Source organism: Pristiophorus japonicus, chromosome 1, assembly GCF_044704955.1.
Source record: "Pristiophorus japonicus isolate sPriJap1 chromosome 1, sPriJap1.hap1, whole genome shotgun sequence".
Lineage (NCBI taxonomy): Eukaryota > Metazoa > Chordata > Chondrichthyes > Pristiophoridae > Pristiophorus > Pristiophorus japonicus.
In genome coordinates, this window is record NC_091977.1 from 168,914,833 (window position 1) to 168,933,849 (window position 19,017).

Genomic DNA, 19,017 nt, shown 5'->3' on the forward strand with positions numbered 1-19,017 from the left:
TTGTGTGTTACAGCAATCCAATGTGTCAGGCAAACTGCAACCAGTTGCATATGTGTCCAGAAGCTTATCTAAGGCTGAAAGAGCCTACAGTATGGTTGAAAAAGAAGCATTAGCATGCGTATACGGGGTTAAGAAAATGTACCAATACCTCTCTCTCTCTCTCCCCCAAGCTCTCTCTCTCACCCCCCAAGCTCTCTCTCTCTCTCCTCCCCGCAAAGCTCTTTCTCTCTCTCTCCCCCCACTAGCTCTCTCTCCCCCCACCCACCCCAGCTCTCTCTCTCTCCCCCCAAGCTCTCTCTCTTTCCCCCCCCAAGCTCACTCTCTCTCTTCCCCCCCAGCTCGCTCTCTCTCTCTCCCCCCAAGCTCTCTCTCTTTCCCCCCCCAAGCTCTCTCTCTCTCTCCCCTCATCCCAAGCTCACTCTCTCTCTTCCCCCCAGCTCGCTCTCTCTCTCCCCCCAAGCTCTCTCTCTCTCTCTCCCCTCATCACAAGCTCTCTCTCTCTCTCTCTCCCCCCAAGCTCTCTCTCTCTCTTCCCCCCCCAAGCTCTCTCTCTCCCCTCATCCCAAGCTCTCCCTCTCTTTCTCTCTCTTCCCACCCCCCAAGCTCTCTCTCTCTCTCCCCTGCTCCCAGCTCTCTCTCTCCCCCCTCCCAAGCTCTCTCTCTATCCCACCCCCAAGCTCTCTCTCTCCTCTCCCCAAGCTTTCTCCCTCTCCTCCCCACAAAGCTCTTTCTCTCGCTCTTCCCCCACTAGCTCTCTCTCCCCCCCACCCACCCCAGCTCTCTCTCTCCCCCCCCAAGCTCTCTCTCTCTCTCTCTCTCCCCTCATCCCAAGCTCTCTCTCTCTCTCTCTCTCTTCCTACCCCCCCAAGCTCTCTCTCTCCCCTGCTCCCAGCTCTCTCTCTTCCCCCACCAAGCTCTCTCTCTACGCCCCCCAAAGCTCTCTCTCTCCCTCCCAGCTCTCTCTCCACCCCAAAGCTCTCTCTTCCCCCCCCAAATTCTCTCTCTCCCCCCAGCTCTCTCTCTCTCCCCCCCAAACTCTCTCTCTCCCCCAAAAATCTCTCTCTCTCCCCCCCAAACTCTCTCTCTCTCCCCCCCAAGCTCTCTCACTCTCACCCCCCCCCAAAGCTCTCCCTCTCCCCCCCCCCAAGCTCTCTCTCTCCCCCCACAAAGCTCTCCCTCTCCTCCCCCCCAAGCTCTCTCTCTCCTCCCACAAAGCTCTCCCTCTCCTCCCCCTCCAAGCTCTCTCTCTCTCTCTCTCTCCCCCAAGCTCTCTCTCTCTGACTCCCTCTCAAAGCTCTCTCTCTCTCTTCCCCCCAAAGCTCCCCCTCTCCTCCCCCCAAGCTCTCTCTCTCTCTCTCCCCCCCCCAAAGCTCTCTCTCTCCCCCACCACCTCCCCCCCCCCCCCGTCCAAGCTCTCTCTTTCCCCACTTCCTGCTCTCCCCGCTGCTGTGGGAGGCTCGAGGCCCACTCAGGGCTATGGGAGGCTCAGGGCCTGGGGAGGCTCGGTGTTGTGGGAGGCTCGGTGGATGCGTTCGGCTGCTCAGGCCTGGGGGCTGCTGCTGGATGGACCGGAGGCAACGTGGTGTTAGACACATGCGCAGAAAAGGGTTAGTGCAAATTGTGCTGGGGGCAGGTGGCAGAGTCCGTGCTATTTGTCCTAACTCTCGCTTCTGCGCATGCATCGGGAGAATTAGTACAAATAGTTACTGTGCCAAAATATCCGCTTTCCCTCCGATCGCGCCGCAACCACCCCAGAAAATTCCAGCCCATGTGTTTGCTGATTATTTATTTGATCATGCTAGTACTTTCCCCTCCTCTTCTCTCCTGAAGTCTCTCAATTTTCTTACATAAACAATAGTCACTTGGCTAAAACATTAGAGAATCCTCAATGGTCATCATCATCATAGGCAGTCCCTCGGAATCGAGGAAGACTGCTTCCACTCTAAAAATGGGTCCTTAGGTGCCTGAACAGTCCAATACAAGAGCCACAGTCTCTGTCACAGGTGGGACAGACAGTCATTGAGGGAAGGGGTGGGTGGGACTGGTTTGCCGCACGCTCTTTCCGCTGCCTGCACTTGATTTCTGCATGCTCTCGGCGATGAGATTTGAGGTGCTCAGCGCCCTCTCAGATGCACTTCCTACACTTAGCACGGTCTTTGGCCAGGGACTTCCAGGTGTCGGTGGGGATGTTGCACTTTATCAAGGAGGCTTTGAAGGTATCCTTGAAACATTTCCTCTGGCCACCTTTGGCTCGTTTGTCGTGAAGGAGTTCTGAGTAGAGCACTTGTTTTGGGAGTCTTGTGTAAGGCATGCGAACAATGTGGCCTGCCCAGCGGAGCTGATCGAGTGTGGTCAGTGCTTCAATGCTGGGGGTGTTGGCCTGATCTCGGATGCTAACGTTGGTGCGTCTGCCCTCCCAGGGGACTTGCAGGATCTTGCGGTAACATCGTTGGTGGTATTTCTCCAGCGATTTGAGGTGTCTACTGTATATGATCCATGTTTCTGAGACCTACAGGAGGGCGCGTATTACTACTGATCTTCGAACAATCCTTAATGACCATGAGGGTAAGACTCGACAATGAGTGTCCTCACCCATTCGACAGTGGAAACCATCAGGGCTGAGCCTGATGTCTAAGTACAGTTGCTGGATTGCTTTCAGAAACAAGAAACCCTCCCTAATACTGAAGCCAATGTATTGTTCCTGACTGTCCCAGCAGAGATAAATTAATTAGTACAGAGTGCTGACGGAACCTGATACCTTCATAGACCACATAGTTCAGTTCCACACAGGATAAACTCACTGAGCCATTTGGAAAGCCAACGACAGGAATTATAACAAAGCATGGTATTATGACAGTGTTAAATGCATATCATTTTAAAGTGAGGTTGATGTAATCACCGTCATGCAGTAAGCATATCCGATGACATCACCAGACATGTATTTATTCAAATACACTGAAATCAAATGGAATTTTTATTGTGATGTCACTGCTATTGCTTAGCGATACTTTCTCCTCAGATACAAAAGAACTTTCTAAGATATAACAGTGAAACTGCCGCAAATTGTCAGAATTAACCTGAAATGAAGGTTTCAAAATTCTGCTACATATTCTACCGTATTAGTTACAGCTAATTACTTCAGATATGTATAGTTTTTGACTGTCATAATGGGAAAAAACATATTTATTTAACATGAAAAGCAATTGTGAAAATGTTTGCAGAAGACCCTCATTGAGGACAAAGTTTTCAACAAAAAAAAAGTGTTTCAAAGAAGATGAATATTTGTCACCATTTCCCTCATTACATCTGTGGTTGCTGGACATCGAAGTTGCCACGTTCCAATAACGGTGAATGCTTTAATCAACCACCAGGGACACGGAGGTACAAGAAACTTTTTAACAAAACTGAAGAAAATTCTTCAGGGATTCAGTTTTTACAGAAGAGTATAATCCCATCAATGCATTTTCAAGACAGTTGCCAAGGTAGGTGCCTCAATATAGACAAATAAACAGAGCAAATACAAAACTTTAAAGCAAAGATCAATTTGAAACAGCAAAGGAGGGGTAAAATGACAAAAATTGAAGCAACTTATCTGTAGTAGAAATTTAAAAACCAAACAAAAGAAAGTGCCACATCCACTTTACTCAGTGATAGCCATTGACACATCACTTAAATAATAAAATAATGATAATTACAACAATCTGGAGAACTTTAAAATGATCCCATAAAACATAACAGGTGATGTTTTATGGATGGCCTATCATGAGCGAGAAGGAGGGATGTTAAACTATCATGATAGAATGCCGATATGGTAGTAGTAGTTAGTATGCTCTATATTTAGCATTCACAGCATGTTCTCCACGCCCATCCAGATTTATCACCACCCCATCCATGTTGCCTGAGAATGTTTTTTTTCAAGATGCCTTGATCAACTTTCATGGCCTGATTACAAAGAAAATATTGACCATTCTTACAAAACTCATGGCTCACCGACTTCTAGGCAGTTCTTCATCTTCAGTGCCTAGTACACATTGGTAGATAAGCAATTCCAAATATTTATTTCTGTAACTCAAGCTGAATTTTCTGTTGTTTGCCAGTAGGGTTGTAGTGAGGATATTGCTTAATCTGTTTTCTGTATCAACTATTTAATATTGTGATGCTGTTGTTGAATTGTTGTGCTCATTAAACTTTAATATTGATGCCAGTTTACAACATCAAGTTCAGGATTGAGCTAGTTTTGACGTCGAGCTCTTTTCAACTTCGAAACTGTTGTGTATGGAGAAAGAGTCAGACTGAACACTGTGAGCTCAAAGTAAAGTGTGACCTTAGTCTTTTATTGCAGGTCTCCCGATTGGCTTTTGCTCCAAACCCATTCGTCCCCTTTTCGTAGTAAGACATGCAGTGGTTCTAATAGTGTGCTGAGACCTAGTAAGAAGTTACCAAAGTAGGTCAGGAGTCCCAGAAATGACCGCAGCTCTGTCACGTTCTGTGGCCTCAGTGCGTTCTCGATTGTCTCCGTCTTCACGTTGGTGGGCCTGATGACGTCCGCCGCAATCCTCCTTCCCAAGAACTCCACTTCAGGCACCAGGAAAACGCACTTTGAGCATTTTAACCTGAGCCCCACACAGTTGAGTCAACGAAGAACCTCCTCCAGGTTCTGCAGATGGTCGACTGTGTTCCGACCTGTAACCAAGATGTCACCCTGGAAGACCATGGTGTACGGGACCGACTTCAGTAAGCTTTCCATGTTTCTGTGGAATATCGCCGCCGCTGATCGGATTCCAAATGGGCATCCGTTATAAACAAAAAGACTTTGTGCGTGTTGATGCAGGTGAGGGCCTTCGATGATTCCTCCAGTTCCTGCGTCATGTAGGCTTCATGTAGGTAGTCAGATCCAGCTTCATAAACGTCTTTCCTCCCGCCAGCGTTGCAAAGAGGTTGTCGGCCTTTGGTAGTGGGTATTGGTCTTGCAGGGAGAAACGATTGATAGTTACTTTGTAATTGCCACTGATTCTGATGGTGCCATCTCCCTTGAGGACTGGGACGATAGGACTGGCCCACTCATTGAATCGGGGAAATGATGCCCTTTCTTTGCAGCTTGATCTCTACCCTTCCTCTCATCATGTACGGTATTGCTCTCGCCTTGTGATGAATGGTTCACACCCCCGGAATTAAGTGGATCTGCACTTTTGCTCCTGGAAATTTCCCAATGCCTGGCTCGAACAGCGAAGGAAATTTGTTTAAGACCTGGGCACACGAAGTGTTGTCAGCAGGCGATAGCGCTCGGATGTCGTCCCAGTTTCAGAATATCTTTCCCAGCCAGCTCCTGCCGAGCAGCATGGGACCATCGCCCGCTACCACCCAGAGTGGTAGCCTGTGCACTGCTCCATCGTAGAAGACCTTTATAGTAGCACTGCCAATTACAGGACTCAGTTCTTTCGTGTAAGGTCTTAGTTTTGTGCGAACTTAAGTTAAGACTGGCCTCGAGGCCTTCTTGCACAACAACCTTTCGGAAGTCTTTTTGTCCATGATGGACTGGCTCGCGCCCGTGTCCAGCTCCATTGATACTGGGAGTTCATTTAGTTCAACATTCAGCATTATCGGGGGACAATTCGTGGTGAATGTGTACACCCCATATACCTCTGTCTCCTCGATCTGAGGTTCTGGTTCATCGTGATCCTCCGTGGATCTGTCCTCCTCTGCAGCATGGTGGTTTGCAGGTTTAACAGACTTTGCAGCTCGCCTGCACACTCATTGGAGGTGTCCCATTGTTCCACAGCCCTTGCAAATGTACCCTTTGAAGCGGCATGAATGGAAATGATGATCACCCCCGTAGCGCCAACAAGGTGTTAATGGCCTTTCATTCATCACCCTTGATGGTGGACTCTGAGACATCTGCAGACGTATAGCTGCAGGTATGTGTGACCTGCCCTGTACGTTACGATCGCAAACAACATCACTTTGTTCACAGTACTTGTAGCAGCACTTGTGTGCTGAGAGATTTGCTTCGTATTGTCACTGGTGGCAATGAACGCCTTGGCTATCACTCTGGCCTATCTCAAGGTTGGGGTCTCTACAGTCAAAAGTTTGCTAAGTATGGTTTCGTGGCCAATGCCAAGTACGAAAAAGTCTCTGAGCATGTGCTCCAAATGTCCTTCAAATTCGCAATGTCCTGCAAGACGTCTTAGCTCGGCGACATAACTCATCACTTCTTGGCCTTCAGACCTTTTGTAGGTGTAGAACCGGTACCTCGCCATCAGAACACTTTCCTTCGGGTTCAAATACTCTCGGGCCAGTGTGCACAAATCGTCGTACGATTTTTCCGTGGGTTTCGCTGGAGTGAGCAGATTCTTCATGAGGTCATACATTGGTGCCCCACAGGCAGTGAGGAGGATCGCCCTTCATTTGACAGTGCTCTCTTCCCCATCTAGCTCGTTGGCCACAAAATATTGGTCGAGTCGCTCCACAAATGTTTCCCAATCATCTCCTTCCGAGAATTTCTCCAGGATGCCCACTGTTCCCTGTATCTGTGGGTTCGCTATCTGTATCTCGTCACCAGTTGTTGTGTATGGAGAAAGAGTCAGACTGAACACTGTGAGCTCAAAGTAAAGTGTGACCTTAGTCTTTTATTGCAGGTCTCCAGAGTGCCTCTCCAACCTGTGAAGCCTCCTTAAATACCTGTGCTCCTAAGGGATTATGGGATCCCTTGGGACTCCAGGGTTGAGCCCTCTGGTGGCTGTACGGAGTAAATACAAGTTTACATATATAACAGAAACAATTTATGCTTCATTCTATTTCTGCCTTGTGACAAATGCTATTCTTTTTAATAATTAACTCAACTAATAGCAAGCTGTTATCAATGAAACTAATCATGTACTATGATACATCTCAAGTGCATTAAATTTTAAGTACAAATAATTTATTCTAATCTTATCTAGATCATTGTTCAGGCCATGTTTGAAATACCATGTGCAGTTTTGAACTTTCTACCTTCAAAGTACATTGAAGGGATCGCTCATAGAAGAGAAACAAAAGTGATTCTGCATCTTAGAGTTCTGAGATATCGAAAGAAACTTACAGTACGAAACTTGTTTTCATTAGAGAGGAGGCATTCCCTCTATCCAGGTATTCAAAATGTTGAGAAGAATGAACAAAATAGTGGAGCTGTGCAATAGGTTCTTAGATAAAGCACAAAATAATGGTGAATTAAAACATTTTATAAAGACTGCATCAAATAACTCAATAGGAACAGGTTTGAAGGCTATAAGGATAAGTACAAACAAATAAATGCTGTAAGAAATCCTATAGGCATTTCCTGAGCTGCAAGACATACGAAATGCTCATCATCATCAGCAGTCACTCAAAATCGAGGAAGACTTGCTTCCACTCTGAAAGTGAGTTCTCAGGTGACTGTACAGTCCAATACGGGAATTACAGTCTCTGTCACAGGTGGGACAGACAGTGGTCGAAGGAAAGGGTGGGTGGGGAGATTGGTTTGCCGCACGCTCCTTCCGCTGCCAGTGCTTGTTTTCTGCATGCTCTCGGCGACAAGACTCAAGCTGCTCTGCGCCCTCCCAGATGCTCTTCCTCCACTTAGGGTGGTCTTTGGCCAGGGATTCCCAGGAGTCGGTGGGGATGTTGCACTTTATCAAGGAGGCTTTGAGGGTGTTCTTGTAACGTTTCATCTGTCCACCTGGGGCTTACTTGCTGTGTAGGAGTTCCGAGTAGAGCGCTTGCTTTGGGAGTCTTGTGTCGGGCATGCGGACAATGTGGCCTGTCCAACAGAGCTGGTCGAGTGTGGTCAGTGCTTCAATGCTGGGGATGTTGGCCTGATTGAGGACACTGACGTTGGCGCATCTATCCTCCCAGGGGATTTGCAGGATCTTGCAGAGACATCGTTGGTGGTATTTCTCCAGCGATTTGAGGTGCCTGCTGTATATGGTCACACTCAGGAGGGCGGGTATCACTACAGCCCTCTAGACCATAAGCTTGATGCCAGATTTGAGGGTCTGATCCTTGAACACCCCCTTCCTCGGACGACCGAAGGCTGCGCTGGCGCACTGGAGGCGGTGTTGGACCTCGTCGTCGATGTCTCCCCTTGCTGGTAATAGGCTCCCGAGGTATGGAAAGTGGTCCACATTGTCCAAGGCTGCGCCGTGGATTTTGATGAATGGGGGTCATTGCCGTGTAGCGGGGTCAGGTTGGTGGAGGACCTTTGTCTTACAGATGTTTAGTGTAAGGCCCATGTTTTCGTGTGCCTCGGTGAAGATATTGACGATGGCTTGGAATTCAGCCTCTGAATGTGCGCAGACGCAAGCGTCGTCCACGTACTGTAGTGTGACAACAGAGGATGGAACGGTCTTGGATCTAGCCTGGAGGCAATGAAGATTGAACAGGTCCCCACTGGTTCTATAGTTTAGTTCCACTCCAGCGGGGAGCTTGTTGAGCGTGAGATGGAGCATTGCAGCGAGGAAAATCGAGAAGAGGGTTGGTGCAATGACACAGCGCTGGTTGACCCTGGTCCGGATGTGGATTGGGTCTGTGGTGGATCCGTTTATCACGATCACGGCTTGCATGTTGTCATTGAGCAGGCGGAGGATGGTGACAAACTTTTGGTGGCAGCCAAAATGGAGGAGGAATCTCCATAGACCCTTATGTCAAAGGACTTTGTGAGGTCAAAGAAGGCCATGTAAAAGGGTTGGTGCTATTCCCTGCATTTCTCTTGCAGTTGTTGCGCCATGAAGATCATGTCCGTTGTACCCCATAGCGGACGGAATCTGCATTGTGACTCCGGGAGGAGCTCCTCAGTCACAGGGAGGAGACGGTTGAGGAGGATTCTAGCGATGACTTTCCCAGTGGCCGACAACAGGGAGATTCCTCTGTAGTTGCCGCAGTCGGACTTGCCCCTTTTTTAAAGACGGTCACGATTACGGTACCTCTGAGATCTCCCGGCATGCTCTCCTCCTTCCAGATGAGAGAGATGAGGTCATGCATTAAAGCCAATAGTGCCTCTCCGCCGTACTTTAGTGCCTCAGCGGGGATTCCATCTGGTCCTGATGCCTTGTTGTTCTTGAGCTGACTGATGGCCTTTTCTACCTCGTGCAGTGTTGGGGTTTTTGCTGAGATGGTGGCGGGTAGCATGCTGCGGGATGGAGTCGAGGACACTCGTGTCAAAGGTAGAGTCTCGATTAAGGAGATCTTCAAAGTGCTCCTTCCAGCGGGCCCTGACTGCCTCGGTGTCCTTGATGAGTGTCTCTCCATTCTCGGCCAGCAGTGGGGTGGGGTCTTGGGTGTTTGGGCCGTAGGTGGACTTGACTGCAGTGAAGAATCCTTGTACCTCATGGCTGTCAGCCAGCTGCTGAATCTCCTGTGCTTTCTCCACCCACCATCTATTTTTTAGATCGTGTTTTTTTTGTTGGACCTCAGGCGTCAGCCGTCTGTAGAGCTGCTTTGCTGCTCCTGAGTTGGGTTGTTGCGCTTGTGGTTTATTAGCTCCTGGATCACCTGGTCATTCTCATCAAACCAGTCCTGGTGTTTCCTGGTTGAGTGACTGAGCGTCTCTTCGCAGGCAGTGAGGCGCTGGCTGTGTAGGGCTCTCTTTGCTGGGTCTTTGAGTGCCCCGGTGTTGACTTTTCTGCGGCACTGCTTCTGTTGCCATTGTCGTTTTGGGGCTATATTAATGTTGATGATGGAATGGATTAGGCGGTGGTCCGGTGTCGTCATCGCTGCCCTAAGCAAGACCTGGCAGGCAGGGGAAGGCCAGCTCAAAGAACAAGGAGGCGGTTACACCTTCTTATGGAAAGGCAAACCAGAGGAAAAACACTGCCTCCATGGAGTTTTTCGCCATCAAGAACAAGCTGGTCGACTGCCTCAGAGACTTCCCCTGCAGGATTAGTAAACGCCTCATGACTCTCTGACTCACCCTATCCCAGAACCAGTGTGCCACAGTTATCAGTGCATATGCCCCAACACTCGACGCAACAGATGAGGCCAAAGAGGCATTCTACTCCAGCCTATGGATGACAAACTGATCTTCCTCGGCGACTTTAACACCAGGGTCGGTAAGGACACGGACCTCTGGGGAGGCATGAGCAGCAGAGAGGGGGTAGGGAAAACCAACTCCAGCGGTACCCTGCAGGGTACCTAGAACACGACCTTGTCATCACCAACACCTTGTTCCGCCAGAGGGACAAGTACAAGGCATCGTGGCAACAACTTCGCTCCAAACATTGGCACCTGCTCGACTGCATCATCGTTCGAGCATGGGATCGCAAGGACGAGCGCATCACCCGCGCCATGTCAGGAGCTGCCGACTAGGAAATGCTATGCCAAGGATGGCAGCAGGGCTAGAATGTATAGCATGAGCGGTAACTTGGTCAAAACATTGGGAAAGCAGGATTCCCTGAATAACATGCCACTACTCACGTCAAGATTTATCATGTCAAGTCACACAAGTCGAACCTCACTCTCCGTTATCCAGTTGTATATTTGTCTGAATTTAGAGGTTGCCTACCTTCTAAAAGGCTATCACTGAAGAAGAGCAATATAAATATTTCTGAATCTTAGAGTTCTGATTTATGGAATAGTTTGTACTACAGCTTCTGAATAAGTTGGAACTGTGGTTTGCTTCAGTGAATCCAATAGGAAAGATTGCATGAGGAGGCAACATCAGGGAGTCTGCTATCATCAGCCACACCAGTGCACACACAATAATATAATTTATTTCAATATATCCTTGTTCTGGGGAAGGGGGATGATTAACAGGGTGACCCCCTGTAGTGTGGGAAAATTTAATCAGCTGGTTTTAATGTGTGTACGCTGCAGGTGACTTCCTGAAGCATCTTGCTCTCTCTGTTGCTGTCTTTACCCACAGACAAGTTGACCACCTGAGGTAACAAATCCTTAGATTGTGCTTACAGATCACCCCAATATTAACATCGAGTAGATGCTCCCAAGCTTATATTTTATACAGTTATTTGTTTCTTTGGCAATCTTTCACTATGTTCAATAAAGAGGGTTTGATCTAATAGCCATTATGGAGACGTGGTTGCCAAGGTTGGGAATTAAATATTCCAGAATACTTGACTTTTAGAAAAGATAGGCAGAATGCAAAAGGAGGGTGGTGGGGGGGGGGGGGGGGGGGGGGCGGAGGCTAAAAAAATATGGGATAAAGATAATAGAGAGAAAGGATCTTATAGTGGAAAAACAAGATGTAGAATCAGTTTGGGTGGAACTAAGAAACAACAAAGGGCAAGAAACACTGGTGGAAGTCATTTATAGGCCCCCTGACAATAGTTGTAGTGTCGGACACAGTATAAATCAGGAAATTAGAGGCACATGTAACAAGGGTAATACAGTAATCATGGGGGACTTTAATCTTCATACAGACTGGGCAAACAAAATTTGCTGTGATATTGCAAAGGATGAGTTCACAGAATGCATTGAAGATAGTTTTCTAGATCAGTATGTCGAGGAACCAATTAGGGAAGTGGCGATTTTAGATCTAGTATTGTGCAATCAGACAGGGTTAATTAATAAGCTTCTGGTAAGGGAGCTTCTGGGGAGCAGTGATCATAATATGATAGAATTTTATGTTGAGTTTGAGAGTGATTTCGTTAAATAAGAAACTAGGGTCTTAAATCTGAAGAAACCATACGTAGATATGGGAGGCAAATTGGCTAAGGTAGGTTGGGAAACTAGATTAAAAGATATGGTGGTAGATGCACTTTGGCAGTGCAAAACCAGCAGGGAAAATCGCAGGCATTGGTGATTTCACCACGCTCAGTCGGCAACCCCTTAGCATCCCGTTACCGTCCCCTGCAGGCAGTGCCGGATTAAAGCTATGAGGGGCCTAAGGGAGGGAGGGAAGGGTCTCTATATGTGCTATATATTGTATACAATTCATAAAATCATCAAACAAATATAATTGTATATTTATCCAAATTTGACAACTAACAAAAATCAAAGCTATGTACATTAAAAAACAACATACAATGCAAACTTAGAATAGTTTCATCCTGGCTTTAAACTGTGATATCAAACAAAATATTCTCTGAATACATATTTTCAAACAAAGCCTGGTAAGTTCCTACCCTTGACTGTGGCAAACAAATTACAAAAATCAAAGCTATGTACATTAAAAAAACAGCAAAAACAGCATACAATTCAAGCAGAGATTGATTTCTTTCTTCCTTGCTTAAACTGCGATATCAAACAAAAAATTCTCTGAATACGTCTCTTCAAACAAAGACTGGTTTCTTCCCGGCCTTGGCTGTGGCAAAAGTCGTGAATATCATCAAAATTTAAAGACCTGACAATTTCACTCAATGCTCAAAAGAGACAAAGCAGCGAGATGCTCCTGATTCATGATGGATTGAGAAGAGAGAAGGAATGTTCTCCACTACAATTAGTGACCATTAATGACAAATACAGCCATAATGCAGTTTCTACATTTGGGAAACATTCCATCACATTCAAATAGACCTAGGGGCCGAAATTCATCAACTCACCACCTGCTGCTGCCAACTGCCACCCACTGCCGCCGACATTGCTCTTGCAGATCCGCCCAATGCCACTGTTGAGGTAGCCTGGAACGGACGGGAGGGGAGAGTCGCCGTGAACCACCCGCTGATGTCAGCGGACGGCCGAGTGGCGCAACTGATCTCCCGCCATCCGAGCTCCCATATTGATGTGGGCGGGAGTTGGCGCCAGAACGGGGGTGGTCTGTCCCCGACATTAAGTATGAAGAAACTGAAAAAAAGGTTAGTGAACATTTTAAATATTTTTTTTCACAGCAACTTACCTGGATGGGGTCCCCTAAAGGTCTTCCGATAGTTTAACATTTTCTACTGCTGATTTATTTTTTCAGCTCTTCGACCCTCTGTGGGCCCGACTCCATTTTCGGTGGCACTTGGGCAGCAAGCGCCTCTGCAGCCGAGAATGAGACCTCCAGCCCACTGCCGCCCAGATTGGTGGCGTACACATCCATTTGCCGTCCGCCAACCTTCGAGGGACTTCAGCGATGAATATCCCGCCCAAAGTACAGTCTGGTACCTCGGGGGTCATTGGCGGCACTTTGGGCGGCACTTGGGTGGGTGGAGGCCTTGATCAAAATTGGCCCCCTACTCTCACCCTCTTTTCTTTCTATATTTGAGAAGGTTGAAAATTCAACAAATTGGAGAAATTCTTTCGTAAAATCTACTAGGAGATCGGGCGTTTGATACCTTCACTGAATTGGGAGCTTGACATATTATGTGAACAATTTTCCAGGACACTAAAGGTCTTGTCAATATCAGCATAGGCCTTGATTCAATATTCTAATGCACTCTTCAGTTTGTCAATAATTGTGAGGAATGTATTAACTCTGAAGGCTTCCTTGTCGCTGAATGTGTGTGAAGTTGCGTCATCACATGTTTTTTTTCTTTTGCGGCGTTTGGCTGATTTATACGCCTGGTTCGCTGTCCTTGCAAACCCCCTGAGCCTCGCACTCATCAAAACTGTCCCGCATTTGTTGAAGAACAGTTCCAAGTTTCCTCAGTAAGTTTACAGCAGTGGAAAGGTCAATTTGGGCACTTTGCAAACTTAGACTGCATCTGTTGAATGGTTGAAGTATATCACTCCAGACTTCACACAAAATACCAGTCTCCAAGTTATGCATCACTCAGTATCCTTGCATCTTTTCTTGTTGTTGGCTTTTGAAATTCGTCATCTTTGATTCTCTCTAGGGACTCGAGGATATTGCAATATCCCAGAATGAGTGCCTTCACAGCTTCAGCGTTGGCACTCCACCGTGTCCTGGAGAATGATTTGGGCACTAGACATTCCTTTGGTAGTGAATCTGTAAGAATCTTCCAACGGCTGGTTGATGCAGTGAAAAATTATATAATTCTTGGACAAATTCAAAAACTGAAATTGTTTTATGCAACAGCCCACCGCAGACTGGCCAACAAGATTTAGTGAGTGTGCTGCGCATGGTATGTAATCAACCAAAGCGTTGTGCTCTTTTATCTTTGCCTGTATCCCTGAATATTTACCACTCATATTGGAGGCATTATCGTAGCTTTGGCCATGACAAAGACTGAAGTCAAAACCATTTTCGGTGAGAAAGTCAAGTAGATATGAGGCAAGTTTCTCCCTGTCTGGCTAGTAATGCTTATGAAGATCATGAAACGTTCCACTGGTCCGCTGGGTAGCACATAACGCAAGATGACTGAGAGCTGATCTGTGTGTGACACATCTGGTGTTGAGTCTACAGACACTGAAAAGTATCCTGTATCCTTGATCTCATCAACAATTGCTGATAGGGTCTTCTTTGTCAGCAATGCAATGAATTCATCAGAAATTGTCTTTGATAAATATGATGTATGGCCTTTTCCACGATTTCCATGCTCATTGATGTGCTGAGCCAAGAAAGGGTTGAATTTAGCGATCAGTTCCAGAATGCCAAGATAGTTGCCATTGTGTTTTGATCTAATAGTCTCATCTGAGCACACCACACTCAACAAGGAAAACAATGGTTTCAATTACATGTCTGAGGACATTCTTCCAAAACGATCGAGCTTCCAAAAACTGTTTTTCCACTTGAGAATCAATTCTGCCACTGACTTTCTTTCGGGCACGATATATACCCACTGACAATGTGCGCTACTCACTCATTGCATGATTATCTATGTATGCCATATTCTTCCAATCATTGACGCCTTCACAGAACATGTCACACTTTTTGCCTTCAGAAACCAAGCGGCAGTAAAAACAGTACACTTTTTTTGTAGAAGGTGAATAGATGGGCAATTCTCGTTTGCCAGTCTCTTAGGCTTCACATATTGAAACATTGATTTGATCAGATTATAACGATTCTGCTTGGTGTACTTGCGTTTTGTAACTGCAAAATCAGAATCCAAGTTCTGGCATTCTTGTGGCCCCTTCTCAGTCTAATATTCAATGAGGTCCTTTGAAGTGATGTCCCACTTACCTGGGTCGTTAGAGAAGGATGCTGTCTCATCTTCAGAGGATTGGAGTGAAACACTGTATCTGCATATTCATGTAGCGAAGATACATGAGGCAGATCCTTTTCATCAGGTGCAGCAGATTTACTTCTGCTGGCCTTCGCTTGAATATCCTCATTAGATTTAGTGGGAGCATACATATCGACAACAATAAACTATAAAATATAATGACATATTAAAAAACTATAAAAAATGGTTTGTTTGGGACATATCTTTGAATAACCTAACACTAAATAATGTGTAGTCATTCTGATGATGTTTGGAGGACAAATACTGATGTTGATAAAATGAGGGGATGGCAAAGCCATGAACTGCAAAATTTAAAATTTAGAAAGCCAGGCTAGAAAGTATTTTAGTGAATCAATTTTTCCCAAAGAAAATAGTATTGAGATGACGATCTTGACTCAAAAACTACTTGACTTGAGAACAGAGGTCAGAATAACATAAAAATATAGGAAAAAGAGAGCAGCTAAGGGTCACAAGGGCTTATCAAAGCTGCCCTCTCCCAAAAAACAAATGCATAATTCCAATGTGGTCTTTCAGACTTAATTTGGAATATTCCTGTTTTATCCCTAGTAATTTCTAGTAGGATATCTAGGGGCATCTATGAGGGATATCTATGGGTATCTATGAGGACATACATACTCTACTAAATACTTTTGACATCTACATTTCCACTTTCAAAACATAAATGAAAATTCTTCATCCTTTCTGTTACACTCATAATAAATGGTGAGACTGAGTACTGTGTGTAATGAGCAAGTGTGACCTTAGCTCCTTTATTAAGGTTCCAGAGTGCAGGTACCTCGTGGGTGGCCTGATTATATACTGTGCTCCCAAGGGATGCTGGGATCCCTTGGGACTCCAACAGGTGGGCCCTCTGGTGGTCAGATGTAATGCAAGTGACAAAGGGTTAAATACATAACATCACTCCCCCTTGAAGTCAACAGTACACTTATTTACAGGGTGAGACGATCTGGGGCTTTGCGCTCCCTTGTCGATCGTCTCGCTACTAATGCTAGTGTGGGTGGGTTGGTCAGTTCTTCACTGGGCTGTTGGGTAGCCGGCCTTGCCGGGCTGCTGGGGATGATGAGTTCGGTTTTGTGGTCAACTATGATGTCAGTTGCCACTTGTGTGTGTGTTGGAAGGTCAAAGTTGGCGGTGTCCTCTTCAGGTTGTTCGTAGCTGTTGGTAAACCGCAATTTGATTTGGTCCAAGTGTTTTCTGTGCGTTTGTCCATTGGTCAGTTTGACCTGAAACACCCTACTCCCCTCTGGCTGTGACCGTGTCAGCGAGCCATTTGGGACCATGTCCATAATTGAGCACAAACACAGGATCATTGATCTCAATATCACGTGACAAATTTGCGCGGTCATGATACACACTTTGTTGATGCCGCTTGTCATCCACGTGATCATGTAGATCAGGGTGGACAAGAGAGAGCCTTTTTTTAAGCACCCTTTTCATGAGCAGCTCAGCTGGGGGAATTCCGGTGAGCGAGTGGGGTCTGGTGAGGTAGCTGAGCAGTTCTCGGGACAACCGGGTTTGCAGGGAGCCTTCCGACATGTGTTTCAAGCTTTGCTTGATGGTCTGAACTGCCCGTTCTGCCTGGCCGTTGGATGCGGGTTTGAACGGGGCAGATGTGACATGTTTGATCCTGTTGTGGGTCATGAATTCCTTGAATTCAGCACTGGTGAAGCACGGCCCATTGTCGCTGACTAGGACATCAGGCAGGCCGTGCGTGGCAAACATGGCTCGTAGGCTTTCAATGGTGGCCATGGATGTGCTTACAGATATTATTGCACATTCAATCCATTTTGAATAAGTGTCCACGACAACCAAAAACATTTTGCCTAGGAATGGGCCCGCATAGTCTACATGGATCCTCGACCATGGTTTGGACGGCCATGACCACAAACATAGCGGTGCCTCTCTGGGTGCATTGCTCAACTGAGAGCAAGTGTTGCACAGGCGCACACATGACGCTAAATCTGAGTCGATGCCAGGCCACCACATGTGAGATCTGACTATGGCTTTCATCATTACGATGCCTGGGTGGGTGTTGTGCAGTTCGCAAATAAATGTGTCTCTGCCTTTCTTGGGCAGGACTACATGATTGCCCCACAAAAGACAGTCCGCCTGCAGGGACAGTTCATCTTTGCGTCTATGGAATGGCTTAATCGCTTCCTGCATCTCCACTGGGACACTGGACCAGCTCCCATGGAGGACACAGTTTTTTACCAAAGACAGTAAAGGATCCTGGCTGGTCCAGGTCTTGATCTGGTGGGCCGTAATGGGGGATTTCTCGTTCTCAAATGCCTCCATGACCATGAGCAAGTACGCTGGCTGTGCCATTTCCACCCCTATGGTGGGCAATGGTAGCCGACTGAGAGCATTTGCGCAGTTCTCTGTGCCCGGTCTGTGACGGATTACATAGTTGTATGCCAACAGCGTGAGCGCCCATCTTTGGATGCGGGCAGAGGCATTGGTATTAATGCCTTTGCTCTCCGAGAGTAGCAATATGAGCGGCTTGTGGTCAGTTTCAAGCTCGAACTTGAGGCTAAATAAGCATTTTTTTTAACCCCATAAACGCACACCAGAGCCTCTTTTTCAACCATGCTGTAGGTCCTTTCAGCCTTGGACAAACTCTTGGATGCATATGCAACTGGTTGCAAATTTCCCGATTCATTAGCCTGTTGTAACACGCACCCGACCCCGTATGACGACACATCGCAAGCTAGCACCAATCATTTACATAGGTTATACAGGATAAGCAGTTTGTTGGAACAGAATAAGTTTCTGGCTTTCTTAAAGGCAGCCTCTTGTGAATTCCCCCATACCCAGTTGTCTCCCTTGCGCAGTAGCGCATGTAAGGGTTCTAACAGGGTGCATAACCCAGGTAGGAAATTACCAAAGTAGTTAAGGAGTCCCAGGACTGTGGTCTGTGGTCCGTCTGTGGTCACAGCGCGTCCTTGATGGCCTCCATCTTGGTGTCGGTGGGTCTGATGCCATCTGCTGCGATTCTCCTTCCTAAGAATTCGACGTCCTGTGCCATGAAAAAACACTTCCAGCGTTTCAACCTGAGCCCCACGTGATCCAACCGACTAAGAACCTCCTCCAGATTCTTCAAGTGCTCCAAGGTGTCTCGACCTGTAACTAGTATATCATCCGGGAAGACCACTGTGCAAGGAATCGCCTTTAGCAGGCTCTCCATGTTCCGCTGGAAGATCGCTGCAGCCGACCGAATCCCGAACGGGCACCAGTTGCTGATAAACAGGCCTTTGTGCGTATTGATGCAGGTGAGGTCTTTCGAAGACTCCTCCAGCTCCTGCTCATGTAGGCTGAGGTCAGGTCCAGCTTGGTAAATGTCTTCCCGCCAGCCAGGGTCGTGAATAGGTCGTCTGCCTTGGGTAGCGAGTACTGGTCGGCAGCGAAAAATGGTTAATCGTTACTTTATAGTCCCTGCAAATTCTAACCGTACCGTCCTCCTTGAGTACCGGAACAATTGGACTGGCTCAGTCATTGAATTCCACCAGCGCGATGATGCCTTCACATTGCAGCCTGTCCAGCTTGATTTCCACTTTTTCACGCATCACATACGGTACGGCCCGAGCCTTGTGGTGGATGGGTCGCGTACCGGGAACCAAATGGATCTGCACTTTCGCCCCCGAAAAGCTTCCAATGCCTGGCTCAAATAACGATGGGAACTTGCTTCGAACCTGGGTACATGCAGTGTCGTCGACGGATGAAAGTGCTCGGATGTCGTCCCAGTTCCAGCGGATTTTCCCCAGCCAGCTTCTGCCAAACGTGGGACCATCCCCTGGCACAACCCAGCAGGAGTTCGTGTACTGCTCCATCATGGGAGACTTTGACTTCAGCACTGCCAATTACAGGGATTAGTTCCTTGGTGTAAGTCCTTAGTTTGGTGTGAATGGGGCTGAGCTTGGGCCTGTGTGCCTTCTTCCCCCACAGCCTGTCGAAGGCCGTTTTTCTCATTATGGACAAACTTGCC